A 23,103-nucleotide genomic window follows, 5' to 3' on the forward strand; every position below is an offset into this window, starting at 1 on the left:
ACAGACAGGTGGGAAATTCTGGTACGCTACGTTTACAGACCAGCAACATCAGAGCCTTCTGGGCTTTTCTCCAGCGGGACTGATTATGACCCGGTTGCACTCCTGGCTGACACCTGACCGAATACACATGTTTATTTTTCTCAATAAGAACGAGTAGACAGAAAACTGGACACTGTGAGTCTGAAGTAATTTTCTGTTAGTATTATGAGCCTTCACTTTATAAGATTATGTCCGCGGAGAATATTTTAATGAGCCTGATCGTTGATATTCTGCGTGTCAAACGTCAGTTATTTGCATTTTGTTGCTGTAGAAAATAAAATTTAGAGGGAAAACAACCTATTTGGCATTGTTTGTTACGTAAGAATAATAATGTGTTTTTTATCAATTAATCGATAATTGATCGTTAACATTTCCAAAAATCGATCACGGAAAATACTTAAAATGTACATCCCTAATACGTACATCCTTTAAGAATAGTATGTCCGAAACACAGAGTAGAAATTTAGCAGCTGTGCTTTGAAGCATACACATCAGAAAACAGTAGTTTCAGTTCTGACATCTTGTGTTGTTACTCAGAGCGGATATTAACGCCTGGGTAACATGTCACAGACAGAAGTGCATCTTCGGAGAAAGTTTTTTAATATTATGATAGTAAGATAATGAATGACTTTAATTCACACAGACTGCAGGGTGTGATTTAGGTTATGTCCTGTACATATCACAGATATATGGAGGGAGGGATTTTGACTCATTATTCTAACAAGCTCTCTCTCAGATTAACGTAGTTTGCTCATGTTTCCAGAGGGGTTTGGAAGCTATTCATTAATCTGTTAATTAATTTGTTTGTTTGCTGTGTGTCAGAGTGGGTCTGTGGAATCATCACATTTATTTTCTGATGAGTGGTCTGTGGGGGGAGATTTAAATAATAGATTGAATCATATTAGTCTGTCTGCTTCTTATAAAACAGACTGTGAAATAACCGGCTCATACTGGAAACCAGTGAAACACAATGAACAGTTAATGAGGGAGATTATAAAAGCAGTGATGTCAAAGTGTCTATAAATGTCAGTGTAGCTCTGCGGTATATCAGCTTAGTGTGCGTTAGAGACGCTGCCATATATTTATACTACACTCAAATAGATAATTTGTTGGGTGATGTAATAGAATCATGGAAATAATTGCCACCTAATTAAAATGCTTTCATTTAGCGAAACACAATTTTGTTGAACCAACTTATTGTAAATATGTTCAGTGAACATAAAGTATTGACGTTACTGTAACTTATTTGCTATGTTGGGTCCAACTTAATTTTTAAAGGTTGTTTCAACATATTTACTAAGATAGGATCTGACTTAATTGTCTTGGGTCACAATAACTTGTATAATATGATTATGGATAGCTTATGATTTTATTTTTTTAAGTCATAGTTTTGGGCTTTTTCGCCTTTATTGATAGGACAGATGAAGAGAGACAGGAAACGTGGGGAGTAGAGAGTAGGGGAAGACATGCAGCAAATGGTCGACCGGCCGGGAGTGTATCCTCGATACGTGGGGCGCTTAGACCGCTAGGCTACCAGCGCCCCGATTGCAGTCAGTCACAGGCGATCTCGCCCAACTCCCCGTCATGGCTCTTCTTTGCCAGAAGCACGCTACCTTGGCTGATGAATAGGGCCTGTCGCATGTTACTGCCACCTTCTGCTCTGGAGAGGTATTGCAGATTCTACCTAAACCCTTTAAGTTGTGTTGACATAAAGCAGTCTTGTAGTTTTAAGGATTTTGCATGTCATGTTGAAACTACATGATTTAAAAATGTTTAACCACTAAACATGAATTAATATAATAGAAGCTACATGTTAAACTTATGTTGATAAAACAGACACCCATGTTGCTTGTTTGAGTGTACTTCCTGAGCACTGGATTCAACCCCGGAACATGAATAACACATACAATGAATGAGCGCTGACAGCCACATAAACTAACAAAAGAGTGATTCTGACAGGTTTACTGTGGATATGAGGACACTTAAGAAAGAACAAGAGTCAACGAGTCAGAGACAGAGAGAGGAGGGAGACATCTGTGCTGAGCAGGAGAGATCTTAAGTTGCCTTGTGTAGGTGTGCAAACTGTGAACCCATGCTCATGAATCCAGAGAACGACTGCTGTCACGATTTGGACTTGGTAACAATGATGCTTCAGGACCTCCCTGAATCAGAGGACATCAGCGGCTCGCGTACAGCTGCAGTCTTGAAATGAGCTAAATGAAGTGGTAGAGCTGACCTCCTGCGGCTACAGACGGTTCTCAACAAAAGGGCCGAGTTGACCGAATCACTTATGATTGACAAGTACCTCATACAACCCCGTAAGAAAATGAACTCTCCTTCAAAGCTCTTTCTAGTGTGTTCCTCTATTTTAATGTGGGTGTCTGTGAGCCTCAGTGTGTGATACAGTGAAACAGGAATCATCAAGAAGCTTAGAGGCACAGGTCCATGTCATAAGTTCAGGCTTCATTGCATTTTGTTCATTTTTGCAATTCTATTAATCCAATTTGAATGAAAAAGGCTGTAATGTAGCTGCAGCCGACCGGTTACCTGACTCCTGTCTCTCAGAAACAAAGCAGTAAGAGGAAAGGTGTGGGGGCGGTGTTGGTGCGATGACAGAATTAGACGACTCTTTGCCTGAAAAGAAGGAGAGTACAAAGTGTGCTCGTCGTGCTTTTTGTCTAAATCCTACATTGAAAGACTGATTCTTTTTCTGTTCACCGTGTTTGAGGATGCTTAACTCCTGAATCTGGATTACTATACATGATATCTGATGAGATGTTTTCATTTTAAGTGTAGGAGTGTGCTGCAGGCAGTGATGTTTGTATATTACCATGCCAGACAGCCGAGCTGGGGGTGGATGGGCCAGGGATGCAGGGATGACAGGATGGAGGCTGCTGCTGCTGCTTCTTACCTGTTGAATCTGAATGCATGATACTGGAGGCTACCTGATGAGATAATTTGGTCCCTCGTGGGCTCACAACTGCGTCTGTTTTTCAGCCTTCAAGACCCTCAGATCATTACCTTGAAACCAGGCAAGTAGAGATAACTCAATGATTAACTAATTCAGCTGGAGAGAGTGCGTTTAACAGGTAAGGTCACATACCTGAAGAGCCTGCATTTTAAGTGTTTGAAAGACACAACACTCATTACCGGCAGCCTGTTACTTCTTTTCACCATGCTGAATATCTGAATGGATGGAAGGACATCCAGAGATAGCTTCACTGTTTTCCTATTCCTGTATAGGGTTGCAAAGGGGTGGAACATTTTCGGTAAATTTCCATGGGAAGTTAAGCTGGGAAATTTTGGAAACATTCCGAATTGGAAACTTTCCATGGGAGTTATGGGAATTTATGGGAAATAACTGGGAATTGAGGGTAATTTAATGGAAAGGTATCATATCCAAGCATAAATATTTGTTTTGTTATAAGCAGACATCCATCCAAAATAATTCAATTAAAACACATTTATTTGTAATTAGAACTTTATCAAGTGTTAAATATTTTATTGAACAATCAATTATTTAACTGAAGAACAAAATCATGAATGTTGAGTTAAATATTACTCATCCCCCCTGACCCAACCCATTAAAAAAACAAAAACAAAAATGCAATCCCAACAAAGTCCCATTCAAAATCCATCCATCCATTATCTTGACCGCTTATCCCGTTAGGGGTAACAGGGGGCTGGACCCCATCCCAGCTGGCTTCAGGCGGAAGGCAGGGTACACCCTGGACAGGTCGCCAACCTATCACAGGGCTCCATTCAGAATGTTAAATGAAAAGAGCTGCTCTCCCTCCAAAAAAGTCCCATTCAATATGCAAATAAGAAAACATCTGCAACTGTACTTGCATGAAATCTGGTTCTTATAGTCAGGATTATGCTAAAATATATTTTACCCAACTATATTTAAGTTCCCTATTAAGAGCCAACCTTCAATTTAGTAAATTCCTGGTTTATTCTTGGTTATTCCCATAGATTCCCGTTAATTCCCATGGAAAGTTTCCAACTTTGAAAACTCCCAAGAATTTTGCAACTCTTTCCCTGTATGGTAGCCCTTCGATGATTTTGTGAGTCTAAGCTTTACTTTCTCCTATTTAGTGATTCTTAATCTCAGCCGTGCTTTGATCTGAATGTCAACATAAGCTCTCTAAAAGATAAAGTCTGAATCCTGATGTTAAGCATGTTATGATTCAAACATTATGATCCCTGCCCTCGATAACTTAAGGCTTAAAAATTCAGTAAATAAATCATGTTTCGCTGGAGGGGAAGTTGAGTGACGTGTTTTTGCGTTGAAACAACATTAGCAAGTAAAGCATAAGTTTACATCTCACAATTCAAAGTTAGCATTTTAAGCAGTTTATGGTGTGACTTTGAAGCGAAGCAAACCGCTACTTCAAGTGAACGAGGTTAAGATGGAGCGTAGGTTTAAGACGTGTATGCTGCAGCTCCATTAGTGTGGGTGTTTCACAGACGGTCAGGGTAAAGAGGGGGCCGTGCTGGAAGGCAGAGCTTGAATTACTCTTGATTCTGACTTATTGTTGCTGCTCCTTTGCTTACTGTACACCACAGCGTACTTCTCAGCTGCATACGGAGGCATATGGGCTCCCAGGGGACGGTGCTTTCATGGTTTCATTCATATTTATTAAATAGAACTCGACTTGTAACATACGGTACATTGATCTCTCATGCAGAGTAGTGCACCCCAAGTATCTGACCTCAGCTGGGTGCTTTTTTATTGAAATCTATCTGCTTCTCTTTGCTACATTATCTCAAGCTGAGCTGTTAACTATCTTTTCTGTTCTGATGGTAAACAGCTCTGTGCACCCATCCAGCTCTGACCTTTACCAACTACTAAACTCAGAGGCATGTTTATCTGGAATAACTGAAAGGAGTGAACATTCATCAGAGTAATTACATGTTGGACCAGCACGATAAGGATGTATATATGAGAATCTGAGTGAAATACTTACTTCTGGGTCTTACAGAACCTTGGGATGATTTTTGATCCTCATCTGATAGTCCAGTCCATCACCAAGGCAGAATTTTTTTCATCTTTGCAATGTTGCCTATTTTCTATCATTGCATGATTCTGCATGATGACACCCTAATCTGTGCAGATTATACTATTATGATGGCCTCTTCTGGCCCCGTTTCCAATTCTGCAGCTTCAATCTTTAGAAACTTTCCTCTCTGATAAAGCTTATAGTTAGAGCTGGCTCAGGATTGGACCAGGACTTAGTTATGCTAACCTTAGACCTTTCTGGAGTCCCTGAGCTCCCTTGTCTCATAGGTTCCAGACTCCAACTGCTACAACTACTACTATCCGTCTCACCACTATCATCTCTCTCTCTTCATCTCCCTCCGTTCCTCTCTCCAACACAGTCTCAGCAGATGTGTGTCTAACATGAGTCTGGTCCTGCTGGAGGTTTCTGCCTGTTAAAGGAAGTTTGTCCTTGCTACTGTAACTTGTTAAATGCTGCAAAGTGCTCTGCTCATGGTGGATTAAGATGAGATCAGACTGAGTCCTGTCTGTAAGATGGGACTGGATCTTATCCTGTCTTGACATTGGGTCTTTGATAATAATAGAACATAGAGTATGGTCTAGACGTGTTCTCTTTGGAAAGAGTTTTTGCATAATATTTGTTGGGATTTGGTGTTATATAAATAAAGATTGATTGATTGAATCTCAACAAATGTGAAAATAATGTAACATACGCTCTCCATTATGCAAACCTCTGCACACTAGAACTGATCTTTGGATCCATCTTTGAACTTACAAGGTCTAGCATGGACCATTGTTGTAGGACCTGAATCCAGGACTCATGACCTTGGACTTGAGTATTGATGATTCATTCTTGGGTTTGAATTCGAGTATAGGACTTTGGCTAAAAGACTGTTTTATAATTCTTGTTATTTTTCAGTATAGAATCCTTGTTGGCTGTCGTGTTCATGTGCATGCAGGTTCATGTAATGTCTTGCTTGGATGCTGAAAGTGGTGCCACAAATCGTGCATTTTGCATTCAAAGATTTCACAGTAAGAGCAGTGCTAGATGTTTGATATGCAAAGGAACCATCAAGGAGAAGACGGAGACCAGCTCAAACTTTAACAGACATAGGTATGTCCAGAATGCATCCAGAAGAGTGAGCTCATGGAGTTTGTGTACTTGGACTGTTGATAAGTTCACTATTAGCAAGCTAACGCCAATGTTTGCACCTTAAGTGACTCAACCACTCAGTCCAAGATGTTATGATGTGTTTTTTTCAGAACTCTAAGTAATTACGTGTGAGCTGCAGGGGTTTTTGAGTTTATCGGACACCTGCAGTGATCCGACTGCAGCAGAATCAATGAGGAGGCCGGAGTCCAAACGATGCACAGCTCTTTAACTTGATTGACAATGTAGATCTGCAGACAGGCTCCGTCAGAAAGTTCATACAGTCTAAAATGAACTCGTTCATCTTCATAGTTGTTGTTTTTTTTTACATTTTGACCCAAGTTCATGGTCCAAATATGAATATATAGCTGCATCTGTATTCTTTCTCAGCAGAGCCTCTTATACTTCAGTCTCCAGCCCTTAATCACAGACATTTACTAAACCACATGAATCACTGTATTCTACTATATAATCATAGACAGGTATGAAGTGTGAAAGCCAAGAAAATCTGCAGCTCTGAAAACTTAGAAACACCCATATAACTCCACAACCTGTCAGCTGAATACTTGGCTAAAGGATGGTAAATGGTAAATGGAGTTGTACTTCTATATCTCTTTTCTTTCTGAGCACTCAAAGCTCTTTTACACCACTCGCCTCATTCATCCGTTCACACCACATTCACTCACTGGTGGTAGAGGCTGCTATAGTAAGGGACCATCAGTGTTAATGTCATTCATGCACATTCACACACCGCTGAACAACAGAGGGAGCAATTGGGGGTTCAGTGTCTTGCCCAAGGACACTTCAGCATGTGACTGCAGCAGCTGGGACTTTAACGCCCTGAAATACACAGACAATCCCCTCAAAAAGAAGAGCTGAGGGAAAAGAAACACTGAACAAACACTTTGCATGTCAGACAGTCGCACAAGATACTTTTTGTTGCCTGAATCACAGACATACGACTTTGTTTCTTCAGATAAAACCAATAATCAGACATTAAGATTTATTTCTTATTGTTTTAATAAGCTTAATTAGGCCTGGTGTGTTTGCATACAGAGTGATGGAGGCTTTTTGTATTTATTTCTATTATAATTTAGTATGCAGACATGTTGCTCAATGATTCTGCAGTTTAAAAAGGATTGATTGATTTTGGTGTGTGAGTCTTTAAATTCAGCTCCCATAATCTTTGTGTTGTGACCTCTTTGTATTGAGATGCAGCTACAAGCGTCTGTGCTCACGCGGACAGGCAGTGAATGGACTCGGAAGTCTGAAGGAGCCAGTGGAGGTTGTTAGCGAGTCCAATCAGGATGCCTCCAGGGTACCTTGCTTTGGAAATTTTTTCAGGGCACATCCAACTGGTAGGAAACCCTGGAGTATGGCCAGACCACAATGGAGAGATTGTATATCTCATCTGGCTAGAAATGCCTCGGGATCCCCAAGGAGGAGCTGGAAAAGTTGCCTGGGAGAGGGACGTCTAGACTGCCCATCTTAGCCTGCAGCCACCACAACGTGGCCTGAGATAAATGTCAGTAACTGGATGGACATTTAGCTAGTTGGCACTGCAGGAAGTTATGTGATCCATATTAACAACAGCCGTACGAGCAGATTGTTTTCTATCTCAAAGAGAACTTTGTGTTTTCATGAACGGCACACAAAAGAGCAGAACCAAAAACAAATATGAGGAAATAGAAACTCTGATTTTTGAGAGGAACGTTATCAAACTACAAAAACATTCTCAGAGAAAACACTCCTCACATCTTGATTCACTTTATCTTACCTTGTGATGCTTATAATATTTCAGTTCATATAGACCATGTATCTAACTGAATTTCCTTCAATCAAAAATAGAAAAGATGTCACTTTAGTAAGCTGATACATGTGTGTAAATAAAAACTCAGTCCGCGGTATAGAGGACTGAGTTTGCAGTTACTTTACGCCAGTCTAAAAGCATCAGTGTTCACTGCATTTAGAGAGAGCTACACAGACATATGGCGTAGGCTATGGCGTTATACCGCCCCCCCAGTATAATGGTAGGGGAAACACTGCACTATTTGCTGTTGAAAACTTTGAAAGTTAAGTGTTGCAAATCCCTTAGTCGGACATCTTCCTGGTGGCAGTGGTTACAGGCATCAACTACTACAGTATGGAATCATCAGTCCTGCTGCTGACGCTCAGGTTTTCTTTTGTTGGACATATGGAGGTGTCTGAATTACTTTCTGTCTGTGTCATAATCAGCTAAATTTACCAGGGGCTTTTCAGGAAACATACTCTGACTTTCAGTTGTATTTTTTTTAATCAGACCTTTGCTCTCGTGAGCTGGCAAAATCATGAACTCCTATTGTACTCTAAAGGTCATACAATGACCCAGGAACAAAACAGAACAAAGCTGCCCGACTGAACTCTGAGTGAAACCTGAGAACCAGGTAGAGCGACCGTCTGGTTAAGAGAGAAGTGAACAGCTGCTGATGAGTGATGCACGATTACACAGATATGAGAAGAGTCAGCCCAGCCGGGCTTTGTCAGATAAATAAAAAGAAACCTGATCACAGTGATGGAACACTTTATCAACATGAAGCTATGTGAGACTCATGAAGGCAGAGACATGTAGACTTCATGGGTGTCATTAAAGTCCCCTCAGGCTGAAACACTTGAGAACTCTGTAAGTATTTAAATCTGCATAATTAAGGTAGGTCCTCGTCTATCATTAAAACCTGCCTTAACTTCAGTCTGCCCCTTTGGAAGAGAGTCCTTCATTCTACCAAATACCCAAGAGCCTTCATTATGATAATCTTTCAGTTGATTCCCTTACTTAAGTCTGAATGCCAACACTATGTGAGACCTCTTCAGAGAAACATCGGTTTGTTTGTTTTTTGGCACTAAGAAGCCTCTTCTGACAATAAGAGGCCTGCAGCTGCAGTCTGGAGCTCATCAGCAGCTGGCGTCAGAGGACGGTGAGAGAGTGTAGACGTCTTTCATCTGCAAATCTAACTTTTACTTTATAAGTTACTTTATTCTGAAATAGAATATTTAATGGAATAACTACGAATAAGACAGCTCTTGAAAGGGATTTCACAAACAGGGCTCATGCTATCAAATGTGGAAGAAAAGGGATACAAACATTATGCTCTGTTCCCAAATATTTGAGTCCTCGACCCCAAGATAACAGAGCCAGAGATCGGAGACCCTTGTCGTCCTGAAGGGGCTAAGGCTAGGGTTGGTAGCCACGCAAAACTAGCATGAATTTGGATGTCGCATTTCCTCAGGAATCCGTGTTTAAGTTTCTTTGTAGAGATCGCTAACCTAAAGTTTCTCTCACCTGCTCCGCTCGTTGATCATATTGCTGGACAGGATCCAATATGAAAATGTATGAAGCCTGCTGAATTAGCATGCTCGTCAAGGGGTTTTGACCAATCAGAGTCAAGCATCTTACACAACCGGATTTCAGGAGTTAAAAATGAAGCCAATGTGGAAGTGGAAACTGCTGTTCTTCAAGTGTCCACCTGAGGCTGGCTGCAAACTTACAGCCAGCAAAGATTTGTATTTCATCCATTCATACGGGCTGAGAGTTATGCATACATTCTTATATTTAGGGGCGGGGCTGGTGGACGGACAGGTGGGCATGTTGTAGCTGTTCGTCAGAAGGCTGAAGGTCGCCTCAGCTGCACCTCTTTTATAGTTTCAAGGCTGATGGAAGGCTAAGTTGAGTCAGCATTTCTAATATGACCTTTGTGGAGCTAATGCTACTTCAGAAGTCAATAGATGACATCACTGAGGCTCCATCCGTGTTTGATCATTCGACTCTATAAGAGAAACCATGAAAACAATTAAGTAATGCTGTTATAGAGTGAATATTCACAAGCCAAGGCACCTTTAAAAATATCACACACACGTGCACCACGGAGCGAGCAAATGAGCTGACAAATAAATAACCAGAGCTCATATTGAATGTTAAATTAAACTGTAATGACATTGTGTTTTTGCGCTGCTCTTTCATGAAAGAGGCATGAGGGCGTGCAGGTTTCAGTCAACACTTTCAAACAGCCAGACGCTGCTAGGGTGCGCGGCCAGCGACAGGAAGACAGACTTCACTAATTGGACATCAAGAAGCGGAAGAAACAATTAGGATTTTGTTTTGAATGTTTTTCTCCGTGTGCACAAGAAATACTCTGTGATGGAGAGCAGAAGGGATCAAACAGGTGACAAGATATCTGCAGAGAAGAAAAGAAGGCTTGCAGGATTGCAGGAGTGTTGCAGGATTCATGTCAGTTCGCCCAAACACATTTTGAAAAATATCCACAGTTGTATCCACCTTCTGCTTTTTGCCTTTGGCAGAAAAGACTTCCATATAAAAATGTCGAAAAGCGAGGTATGTGGTTTATTCCCGAGTCATCCTGACATGTTCCTACAAAGGGAAGTCACTTTTCAGCCTCCCCTGTGTCTATACATTCTGTAAGATTTTAGCTCAACAGAGAGGATGTTATTTACTCTCTCTACTGGAACTCAAAGAGGTGGATAACCTAAAGCATCAGAGTATATCTCTCCCTATGTGCTGCTGTATGCAGCACTTTCTTTGTATGTTTTTGCTCTTTTGCTCTTATTTTCTTTAACTTATCAAACTTTTATGCAAAGCTCCGCTCAAGAGCAACACATTGATTTTCATCTCCCTGAAAACAAAGACGGCAAAGATCGTTTCTGTCGTATCTTAAAGCGTATTTGTAGCTCAAGTTTGCAACCATTGTACAAACTTTCCATTGTTTCATTTTTATGTAGTTAAAAAAAGGGGAAATATAGACAAACAGAATAATGTCAAGAAGTAAATAACAGGGCTCACTACGCCCACACTGATGCTTGACAGGAAGGTTAAAGTTAACGTAACTCCGCTGCCAGGGTTTTATCTCCAGCTTATTGATATTCAACAAGAAGTCTGTTGTCTTCACAGTTGACAGAACTTGAGCTACAAACAAAAAGAAAAGATCAGAAGTTGGCAGCACAGAAAGTTCATCTTGTAAATCTATATGAAATCAAAGTTATCTCAATAGCCTACCATCACGACCGTCTGTATAACGAGAGCCTCAGTTTAAGAATCTATTATCCACAATGATGCCTATCACACCCTTTTGAGCTTCTAAGAGACGCAGCCAAAGGAGAAAGTGTGAGACAGATTAGCATGTCTCTGTTGAGTGGCAGGAGGGGGGACATAATTTAGGCAGTCGAGTTGATTCATTTTTGTAAGATGACTCGAGGCCCCTCAAGAGGAATGCAGCCGGGGTATATAAGTGATATCTGCTCCATGGTTAATTCAGCACGATTTTCCAAGCACAAGGTCACTCATTGTCAGCGTCTGACAGAGACCCATTCAGAAGAATGAGATGAGCTCAGAGAGCGTTCTCATTCTGAGGCCGCGGCTCTCGACTCATAATTATCTGGATGGCGCAGGCCAGCGTGACATTGTCAAGGAATACAAAGCTGTAATCTCTGCCTGCTTCTTCTGTAATGAATTAACGCCAGTGGCGGTGAGACAGCAATGCATCACAGGCACAGATAGATTTCATTTTACAGAGTTATCAGCGCTGCTATCATGGGAACGGCTCAAACAACATTGACTATTTAGAGTGGAGCGACCTTTTCACCAGTAAGGCCCGCGTATCCAGTGAATAGTCAACCTTTCATTCAAAGTCGGCGGAGCAATGTCAGGTTTTCTGACAAGTTTAAAAGTCACACTGCATCCATTCATGTTTCATTTTTAATATTTAAGGCTGCCGTGTCTTTCTGTCTCTATCTTTTCATCAGTTCAGTCCATAGATAGTATAAATAATGGACATAGTATCCGTGACGACACCCATCTTTTTTTTTTTTTGGCATCTTACAGTGTACACTATTTTATACAACCACACAAAAGAAAATAGACAACATACAAAGGCAGATAAAGCCAATCCATCCAAACTGAAGTCACAAATTTAATGTCAGATTCTCAGTGTCAGTGATTTCATGCATCAAATTGAACCTCTCTGGGAAAGCAGGCATCCTTTGTCATAACCATATTTGTGTTATTGTATGACCATTCAATCCAAACGTGTCTCTATAGAAAAAAACAGAAGCTTTAGTGACATCTGAACCACATATAAGATCTGAATACATACAGTAAGTTAAGTTATTTGAAAATCATTTTCTACTCTTTGTCTTTGTGTTAAACAGTGTTAAAAACCAATACACCCCCCTCACCCATCTGTTTCTGAAGCGCTGATACAAAAAGATACACTTTCTGTTATACTGGTTAAAATGATCTTTATGTCCTGATGGCGATCGATACATAATGTGTTCTTAAAAAAAGAGCGAAAAAAGCCGCTATCTGCAGCCGGAGTAAACCTGGGTTTGTTTGTGTTTTTAACTTTCACCAATATAATGTTTTGGTGTTTTCTTACTGCTGAGTGAGAAATGAGTTGACGTAGTGCAAAACACAAGCGATGTGCTGAGGACCGGTTTTGAATTAGTATCGATTATATGGTCTCAAATCAGTGGCGCTCGTGCATGTGAGCGGGGCGTCGTTTTGGAGAAGCTCTGAGGGGAGGGGTTTAATTGAAATGAGGAAATGCTACATTCAAATTCATGCTAGTTTTCCGTGACTACCAACCCTAGCTTTAAAATCTTCGAAATTGCCGTGTTAGAAAAAGATTCACCCCCCTTACAGTGTGTGCCGATCAAGAAATGAGCTATCCAGACTACACTTGTTTTTTTGTACCAGGCTGTAAACATGGTTATTTCGGCTGTAAAGATCATCTTCTTTGAATTGGTGTGTAGTGGTTTCCTGTGTTTCTGCAGCCAGCCTCAAGTGGACTCTCGATGAACTGCAGATTATAACACTTCCACATGAGCTTCATATTTTGAGACCGGAGGTTGCGTCTTGGTAGAAACACAGCTAATGCTGACTGTTTAGACCTGAGGTCATCAGTGCAATTTGCTTGTCCCTGCCGCTCTGTGTATTTTGGCTTCACTTGTGTACAATGAGTGGAGGTGGATTGGGTCGTCCATCTTTACGTACAGTTAATGGTGCAGATGAGAGTTTTTTTCTTCTCCTTGCAGGGAAGAAAATGGACGACAGCTGCACACAGTATCATTCTTATCAGAGTGTTGCTCTTGTTGTGAAGAAAGATGCCCCACTCAATATGGTGCACCAACAGATCAACACGCTCCAGATACATATCTCACATAGACATCTCTGCTGCATCACAAATAGCTGTAGGCGATACTGAACATACTGAGAGTGTGTGAGATACACATGGAGACATATTGTTTTGTTTATGGAGTTGGCTGAGCTGCAGATTGGAAGCTCTGACACTTGATATCTTTCTGCAGGAGATGTACCTCTGTGCCTCGCTGCCATGTGTTTACTTCACCTGAACCACTGACCAGAATATGGACCAGGTTTTTATTCCTGCAGAGAGTCTCAAGGTCAACTCCCAGTGAAGTCATGCTTGCGGTAGAGTTATTGTGATAAGTGCAGGGGGACAACAGTCAGTTGTGGCATAACATTAGCTTTGAAACAGACAATGCACCAATAGTGTGGACAAAGAGGACAGCAAACAGATAGCAGCCGTGTTGAGAGGTGCTGAATGGGAGTTTTTCAGCAATTAACTGCATGAATTACAGAATTAATGGGTGAAAAAATGTTCAATATCCCTGCAGGTGTGGATGAATGTAATAAAAAGTGTGCTTGTGTGTGTGTGAAAGAGAGAGAGAGAGAGATGAAGGATGACAGTGTGCATCTCTGCAGCCTATTTTCATCCCTTGTGGTTACTGAATAAAACACAAAACCTTTTAATTCTTTCCAGGGATTACTGTTTAGTTATAGCTCATTAAAAGAACATATTGGCTCTGGCTTTCTTTGCTCATTACTTCAAACCATTAAATCAAGACGGTGCATTACTGGAACAAAAACATGAAACCTTTAGACTGTTTTAAGACGGCACTCATGATTATTAAAAGCATTGTACTTGAATGTTTTATTGATGGCTGATTATTTGTGGACTGGTGAGGATTTGACAGCCGAGGCTTCTTGTTTTTGAGAGTTATCACGTACATATTAGTGTTACTTACACTTTCCTCTCACTCTCAGGGGTGTCTGCATAGTTTTAGTCTTTGGACATTATTATGTTGAACATTTGAAGGAAAAGGATGAAGAGATAATAACTCATTTTTAAATTACCTTAAACTTAAAGCCTCTGGTAACCCAAATCAACTAAAACGTTCTACCTATGATATTTATAGTCACATGTACATAGTATTATGTATATTTAAAATATTGGAACTGAACTTTACCCTTTTTAAAAAATATTATCAGTCAAGTTTTTGATACCGTCCTAACGCTAGGATAAAGAAGGGGGAGTTAACTTGGATATTTATGATGAAGTAAATATCTAACTAATCATATAGTAAACAATGAGTCACCTGCACACATGTTCAACAAAACTACTCCGCTCCTTCTCAGTTCATCTCCTGACGTCTCAGCCAGCTCCTCTCTGCATCTCCTTTGCTGTTAGCTTGTATGCTAATCACATACTGCCTGTAATCTGTCTGTAGATCTGTCTCCCTGCTCTTTGCGCCGCTGGGATCGTGTGTCTCTGTCTGCAGGTCCACCGGTGAAGATGACAGCTTGTTGTCATTCTTCTATTTTCTTAACTGCGGTGGATTTGGGGAAATTTCGGGACACAGTTGAGTTGAATGAGTGGCTAAAGCAGCCCCGCATATGCTCAGCTAATTTCCCCAGGACTGGTTCACTAATACCCCTTTTCGACCGAGGCAGTTCAGGGCCGGTTCAGAGCCATTTTTCATGTTTCAACTGCGAGTGAATCGGCTCCCGGCTGGGAAAACCGGTTCCAGAGCGGCTCCAACTCTTTGCTGGTCTAGAACCGCAAACCTCTTACTTCAGGGTCGGGGTTGCCGTGATCAAAAACACAAACCAAACGTGTTTCTGCCATTGTCCAGCAGCGAAAGACTAATGGATTCCAAGGCAAAGCCATAGTCGGCCGAGGGGACAAGCTGCCGTTATCTGCCATCATTTTTGTTGTGAGGGAAAGTTCGCGCTGGCGCTCCTGGGAGAAGCAACCACGTAAATCTGACATCATGACGTGCCTTTTCCACGGGCTCGAGCAGGCGGAAAAACAAACTGGTGCTGTGTTGAGTTCAACCTGCTCCGAACCAGAGCAAGCACCAGCCCAGAAATACAACCCGGTTTGCGTTGGTCGAAAAGAGGTATAACTATTCCCAGGACCGGTCTACTAACTTTCCCCAAACAGCTCAGAGTTTAGACAAACAGCTCCGTCTGACACCCGGAGCCGAGCTCCTCTGCATGCACATAAAACACTTCAGCCTCAGCTGCCAGGGGTGTCCCATGGTCCTAATGCCCCTGAGACCATGAAGTGATAAAAATAATGAATGATATAAGTCCTGATTCTGAAGTATTTTGTGACTCAGCACTCAGAGACCATTTGAAATGAATAATTTTCAGATTCTGGAGTTTTTATATCTTTATATTCGGACTCAGACGGCTCAGACGACTCTCTCTTGATCTGTCAATCAAAGAGTTAGCGGCCATGCCCACACAGTCCTGAGAAATGCTCTTAACTGAATAATAAGCTGTTTTTGAACAGAGTTTTTCTTTTTTATAGTTATGGATGTTTATTTTCACTCAGATTTTTGTAGAAGCTTGATTACACATTCAATTTTGATGTTCTATTCAATGAATTTTATTCCATTTACGTTTCCTGAGGTTTTAAAGCAGCTCTCCTCTCCTCAGCGGAGGAATAAGTCCAGACTTTTATTCCTCTTGCATGCGTTTGATTCCTGCAGATCACTGTTGTCTCCTTTAAAAAAAACGCATGAAAAAAAGACAGAATAATGGGCCTTGTTAGTGTTGTCAGTCTGAGGTGTTACATGTTTTACAGATGCCTCTCTTAAAATGACTGTGTTGGTGGAATTTGCTTTTTGGCGTGCTGAGTTGTTTGTGTGTTTCTTTTTTTACAGCACTATAATTGGCCACTGTGACTTTTCAGCAGCGGGGCTGCAGGATTCAAAGGGACCAGTTTGTACAAAGTGTCGTCCAAAAACTGAATTCTGATTTTTAAAACAGATAAGTTTGGCAAACTTCAACAGTATTGAAAAGTAAGTACAGGGTTGATTTTCATGGTGGCAAAAACTACAAAAGACAATTAACAAACATGGGAGCTCTAACCCTTCATGATTTCTCCTCCTTCAAACCTTGCAGATGTTGATGAGATATGATTGCTTGTTGGAGTTTCAGAAAGTTTGCAGAAGCTGCTAGAGGCCTGCAATCAAATGTTCCTGACCTCATTAATGTCATGTTGTATGTAGAGGGTTTGCAAAACAATCAACTTTCTCATTACTACAAGAACTGAGAGTGCAAATGTCAGACAATGTAGTTGACCTAGTCAGTGTATCTGAGGAGAAGTAATATCAGTTGGGTGCCAAAGTTCTAGCCTAGACTGGCTTCTCGTCTTGGCTCTGCCTCCCCTGTCGTCTAATATCTAGCTTTGGACTCTTCTTGTTGGGTGGTGGGTGGTGGGGGCTGCTAGTTGTCACTTCCTGGAGCTTGCATGTACGGAGCCTGGAAATTCATGCATTCATCACTTCCTGATCAGATTATTGTAACTCACTGTACACCTTCTTAAGCAAACACAACTTCTCAAAACTCCAGTTAGTCTAAAATGCCGCTGCCAGACTCCTCACACACTAATAAAAGGGAACACGTCACACCAATTTAACCCTCTCTTCACTGGTTGCCTGTGTGTTTTAGAATTGAGTTTAAGATTTTAACACTCACTTTTAAAGCCATAAATGGACTGGCACCTGAGTACCTAAACAAGTGACTGAAATGTATGTTTTAAAGAGGACAGATCCCTCGTGGAACTTCCTAGAGTGAAGTTAGAAACCAGAGGTGACCGGGCATTTGCAGTCAGGGCCCCGCCACTCTGGAATGACCTGCCGGAGGAGATCAGGCAAGCCACATTCTTGTCCTCTTTTAAATCTCTTGCTAGCTTTAGCTCAACTCAACTCATTTTTATTTATATAGAACCTTCCATACATTCAAGCATGTTGCCCAAAGAGCTTCACAAAAGAACAGAGACAAAAAAAAAACAGCAATGGGTAAAAAGATACAAGGCTAAAACAAGATAGAGGAAAGTGATATGAAATACTTAAAAACAAATAAAATTAATAAAATAAAATTAATAAAATAAAATCATTATAATAAAATCAATATAATAAGATCAGAAAAATAAAATCAGATAAACATCAGATACAAGTGATAGAAATAAAATTACATAAAATTAGATAAACAGTAAAAATGATTATTCACCAAAGCTTGTGGCCGTCTAGTCATGTAGGCACTGAGCTCCCACACACATGTAGGAAGGTACTCTAGCCTACTGACACGTAAACCATCCAATCAATCCATCCCATTGATGGACACCTACAGATCTTGGTGACCGAAGCATCCACAAGCTTCAGCCAATCAAAACAGCTGCTGCAGCTTTGAACTCATTCCAGCAGAAGTGAGCACATGACTCGCTCTCCCTGACCTTCACAACCTATCAGCTAGTTTGAGAATAGATTTAAGATTTATTGCTTGTTTTCAAAGCCCTGCATGGTCAGACGCCACCTCCTATTTGTGTTCTTTTAACCTTTTCTAGACCTGATAGCTGTTTGAGATCCTCTGGCAGGGACTCACTTGTTGTTCCTGAATCTCCAAACCAAAGGTGATCGAGCCTTTGCTGTTCGGTTCTCTGAGCCTAAATCTGTGTTTTATTTTGAATCATCATTAAAACCTTTCTTTTATGAAAAGGTTTTCGAGCTACTGTGATTTATGAATTTATTTTTATTCCATTCTTTATTTATAAAGCACCAAATCCCGCCAAATGTTATCTGAGAGTCTTTCCAAACAGAGCCGGTCTAGACCGTACTCTATTCTCTATTATTAACAAAGACCCAACGTTAAGACAGGATAAGATCCAGTCCCATCTTACAGACAGGACTCAGTCTGATCTCATCTTAATCCACCATGAGCAGAGCACTTTGCAGCATTTAGCAAGTTACAGTGGCAAGGACAAACTTCCTTTAACAGGCAGAAACCTCCAGCAGGACCAGTCTCATGTTAGACACACATCTGCTGAGACCGAGTTGGAGAGAGAGATAGAGGGAGATGAAGAGAGAGAGAGATGATAGTGGTAAGACGGATAGTAGTAGTTGTAGGGATAGAGTGATGGTTACATTAAACTATGAACTGTTTTAAGGCTTTCACTTTAGCTCCTTTGTTTGTTATTATCAGCTGTATTAGTTTAAAAGAGTCTAAGGCGATGTATGAGATCCAAAAGAGCTGAAACAATAACAACTGACATAAAGACACATGATAGTTCCTTTAGTGGGGACAAACAAACATATATCCCCCCCATACCGATTTGATTCCAAGACTCAGTTTCCCAATAATATAAAGGTAGTAGTCCTCCCAGAATAAAGATATATACCTCTAAGTATTCTGTCGTTGACACTACCCATAACTTTGAAAGCAACCTGATTAAATCAGTAATTACAAGTTTATCTTTGGGCTTTTAAACCTTTGTTATTTAGAGAAAGGACAGAGGAGAGAGTGGAGGATTACTTGAAGCAAAGAGCTGCAGTTGCAAGGACAAACTTCCTTTAGCAGGCAGAAACCTCCAGCTGGACCAGACCCCTGCTTGACACACATCTGCTGAGACCGTGTTGGAGAGGGGGATAGAGGGAGGTGAAGAGAGAGAGAGATGATAGTGGTGAGACGGATAATAGTAGTTGTAGCAGCTAGAGTCTGGCACGTCAACAGCAGCAGGCCGTCTACGAGACAAGGGAGCTCAGGGACTCCAGAAATGTCTATGGTTAGTAACTTTATGGGACAGGAAGAGTTAAAGAAGAGACAGGCAGACATAGGAGAGAGAGAGGGAAAGACAGGATCATAATTTAATAAAAAATGAAATGTACATTGTGATAAAAGTCATCATACAGTGGTAGGGGGTGTTAGAGGTTGTTTACGCTGTTGGCCACGACAATCGTGAGGTAAACTTCTAATATCGTGACTGCCCTGTGAAGCAAAGTTCAGTATATATAAAGTGAAAAGGACCTACATAGTATAAACTAATTACCTTTCTTCTCAAAAAGCGAGCTGCTCTGTGATTTATGATAAAAGGTGCCACAGATCTTCTTAAATGATTGCAGAACTGTGTTCCCGAGACATCCTTAAATTAAAGCTTTGCACTGGGATACATTCCCCGAACCCCTCCAGCGCCTCATTCGCAGCCACTTTCCTGATGTATAATTCATATGGAAAGATGTTCAGGGGACACAACCGTGGTAATTAAGTTGTGTAAATGACAAGGTCATTAACAAAGTTTATATGGTAATGCCGTGCCCCAAAAGGAGATGGGCAGCAGGACCTGTCGTGTTGTGGATGCTGACCTCAGCAGGCTGCCCGACGGGGGCTGACGAGGCTGCAGTGTTGCATTAGTCAGGGAAATGTTAAACAGCAGTACAGAGGTATTTACATAGACACCACCTAGTCAGGAGGACTCTGACTGTGATCTCACATTTATTTATTTAACTCTGTTTATGCTGGAGGAAGTAATAAGGTGTTTCTAATTAGCCTGCCTTTGATTTCTCTCTGTGCGTCATCTTTAAATGTATGCATGTGTTTCCTGCGACAATGTCTTATTGTACAAATAGGATTCACTCGGGGAAGGAGCTGCTGCTTTGCTCTGCAGCTCTCCTGGATATTGATGATTACACCCTTAATTCACAGACCTCGTTCCCTCGTCCTGCTCCCTCTCGCTGGCACTGATGGCCTCGCTTTGACAAATCTAAAGCAACAGAGGGCCGACAGAAGCGCAGATACTGCAGTTAAGTGGATGTAAGTCAACCTGCCAATGAAGGGCGTCTCTTAATTGCTGCAGTCGTGCGACAAATCAACATAAATGGCCCTGGAAATGTGGCCTTGAAAATCAAAGTGGCGTCGTTGAATCACACCTCCAAACGCAGGATTAACAAATGAGTGTTTTGGCCGTACATTCAGCTCGATGTAACGGCGCCACTGATGCTTTCAAACACTCTCGCTAGATTTCATTTGATGCTGAAATATGGACAGCTTGGGGTGGCACCTCACACTGTGTAATTCTATAACTCACCTTGCTAATTCCTTCCCTTTAGCCATGCTTTTTTTCTGTTAGTCAACCCGTCCCAAAATTCCCAGCTCTTTCTTCGAGCACAGCGGGGAGTTTTTTATGTCTCCTCGCTGACACGACTTCGTTTGGCTGCCGCTGAAAGTGTGTTTGGTGCCAGACAAGGCTGCTAAAATTGAGTTCTATCCATTCCTGTGATTGCTTTCAGTAAATGTAACAAAATGAGACAATAATGAAGACTAATGGCTCACCTCATTTGGTTAAAGATGAAATTCATTTTGATTACTCTCCAGCTTTGCAAGGATTTTATGATCTCTCTAAATTAGCCATCGGCTGAAATGTTCCTAATAATGAAAATATCAGTCAAAGTCCACACCTTTGGAGCATAAATTGAGCAAAGTATGAGTTATAAGACGTCTTAAGTTGTTGCTCATTGTGAGGAAAAGCCTCAGATCAAATTGAAAGGTTGTAGTTCTCTTCCTGAATTGTGGCGTTTACATGACAGCTTTGTAGTTTCATACTGGCAGCACTTTTTAAACACTCTCATATTTGCCTCGTTGACTCCAAAGCACATCCACCTTCAGAAAATCCTCTGCCACAGTCTTTGATGGCGTCCATCTTCTCACTCTCTCCTAGTGAATGCTAATTAGCGGCATTACCTTTGTCAGATTTGATGCCGTAAGCCTCCCTAATCCCAGCTTCCCCTCAGACAGGCTCTACACAGTGATACGAAGAGATAGAGTGAGTGAGATGAATGCAGTGGGAGACAGGAAGAGAAGCTTGTAAACGTGTCCATCACACACTGAAACGCACACGCCGACTACAAATGAATCAAAAGGACACATCGTACATCAAAGCTGCACATATGGCAGGAAGCATGTTTGATGAGTCACCTGCGTGTGACAGCCTGAGTGGTCTGGAAACTGGAATAAAACAATGGCGCGTTGTCTCGTGAAAACAACTTCTGCTTTTTACTCGATTGTTCCCTCAGACGAGATGTTGTGGAAAAAAAGAAAATCTCTTCCTGTGTTGTTCAGAAAGAAAACTGTGATTTATGTTCTATGTGGGAGATACAGGGGGATGGATGGAGTCAATGTCAAAGTCCTTTTACTGCCTGAACAATGAGCACAGATCATTTAAGGAAAGACTTTGTTGCAGTTCATTGTTGGAAAAAACAACATCAGTCTTAATTTAATGTTTTTTCTTAACATACTAAAGATGAAGGTATGTTCAGATATATCAACGCCTTCAATTGGCTCAATATGCAGCAGTCTGTTTGATCAAAGATTCAGATCACATGACTCCAATTCTGGCGTCTTTGCATTGGCTTTCTTTTAAAGCTCTGCATGATCAGGCTCCTCAGTATATCGTTGACCTTCTTACTTATGAGCCCACCCTCTCAGATCAGCTGATTCAGATTTGCTTGTGGTTCCCAGAGCCTGCCTGAAGACTAAAGTCAGACTTTCACCAGATCTGTGTTTGGGATGGGCAATGATTCAAATGTTCGTTCACTTTGTAAAGTTACTTTGAATTTTTTCTCATTTTAAAAGTACAATTTTTAATCGTTTTTACTGGTGCCTGGTTGTAATACAGTATTCCCACAAGACGGTGGCTATAGAGCGTCTCAAAGCTGTTTGCTAACCGCATTAAGTAACAGAAGAAGAAGAAGAATGCTAACGGTATTAAATTGCAAAGGAAGAAGAAAACATTAGCAACAGTCACTGTGATCAAATTATCGTCGAAAAGTTGCCAATGATTATCGAATAGTATCTTGGCTTGAAATACCCATCCCTAATCTGTGTCCGGTCTGTCCCCGGACAGCTGGAGTCATGTGACCGAGGTTTTCCCAGGGTAAACACTGAATCAAGGATTCTCCTCCTCCTCTCCTCATCCATGTTGTCTTTATGGTCCTCTGAAAACCTCTGGCCTGTTGACCTCCAGACCTGGCTCCACTCATCATGACGGTTTGTTGTTGTAGTTAAGTGAAATACGATCTGTTTGTTTCATTCTGAAAAGTAATTTAATTATCCAGATTCAGATTCAGATTCAGACAACTTTATTGATCCCAAGAAGGGCAATTCATTTATAGCTTACCATACAACAACCATACAACATTTAACATCTACAACACATCCATCATATATGCATGCTACAAGTCACGCACCAGGTCTGTACATGGGACCAGAGGGTCTGTGGAGGACAGCATAAGTTAATGTAATAAATAAATAACAGTAAAATACGACAACGATTAAAAGACAATATAATCTCTTTTCATACCAATGTTATCTGATCCAGAGGGCCCTGACCTGCCCGATCAGAGACGCAGCCGGAACGCAACGGAGAGGTTCCAGTTGAAGTTAACACATTGCAATAATAAAAACCTATCAGATACATTGCTCTGCGCTCGCAAGATTAACCACCAACACACACATAATACTGTTCCCCTCCCCTCTGTAAACCCTCAGGTGTTCCTTCTTCAGCCCTCCTCCTCCTCACCTGTTGCTCATAGTCTCGTTACTCTCTGGATGTAAACGACTGTCTTTACTGACGCCATGGTTGTCCTGGATTATCTGCTGCGTTGCTTTCAGAGTAGTCATTTTCCATTGAGAGCATTTAGCCACTATGATTCACCCTCAGACTGTCGCCAGGTGTCTGCATGTGGGTTGTGATTTGATTATGTTAAATAAAACAGGCTGATG

Source organism: Notolabrus celidotus, chromosome 3 (genome assembly GCF_009762535.1).
Source record: "Notolabrus celidotus isolate fNotCel1 chromosome 3, fNotCel1.pri, whole genome shotgun sequence".
NCBI classification, from domain to species: Eukaryota; Metazoa; Chordata; class Actinopteri; order Labriformes; family Labridae; genus Notolabrus; species Notolabrus celidotus.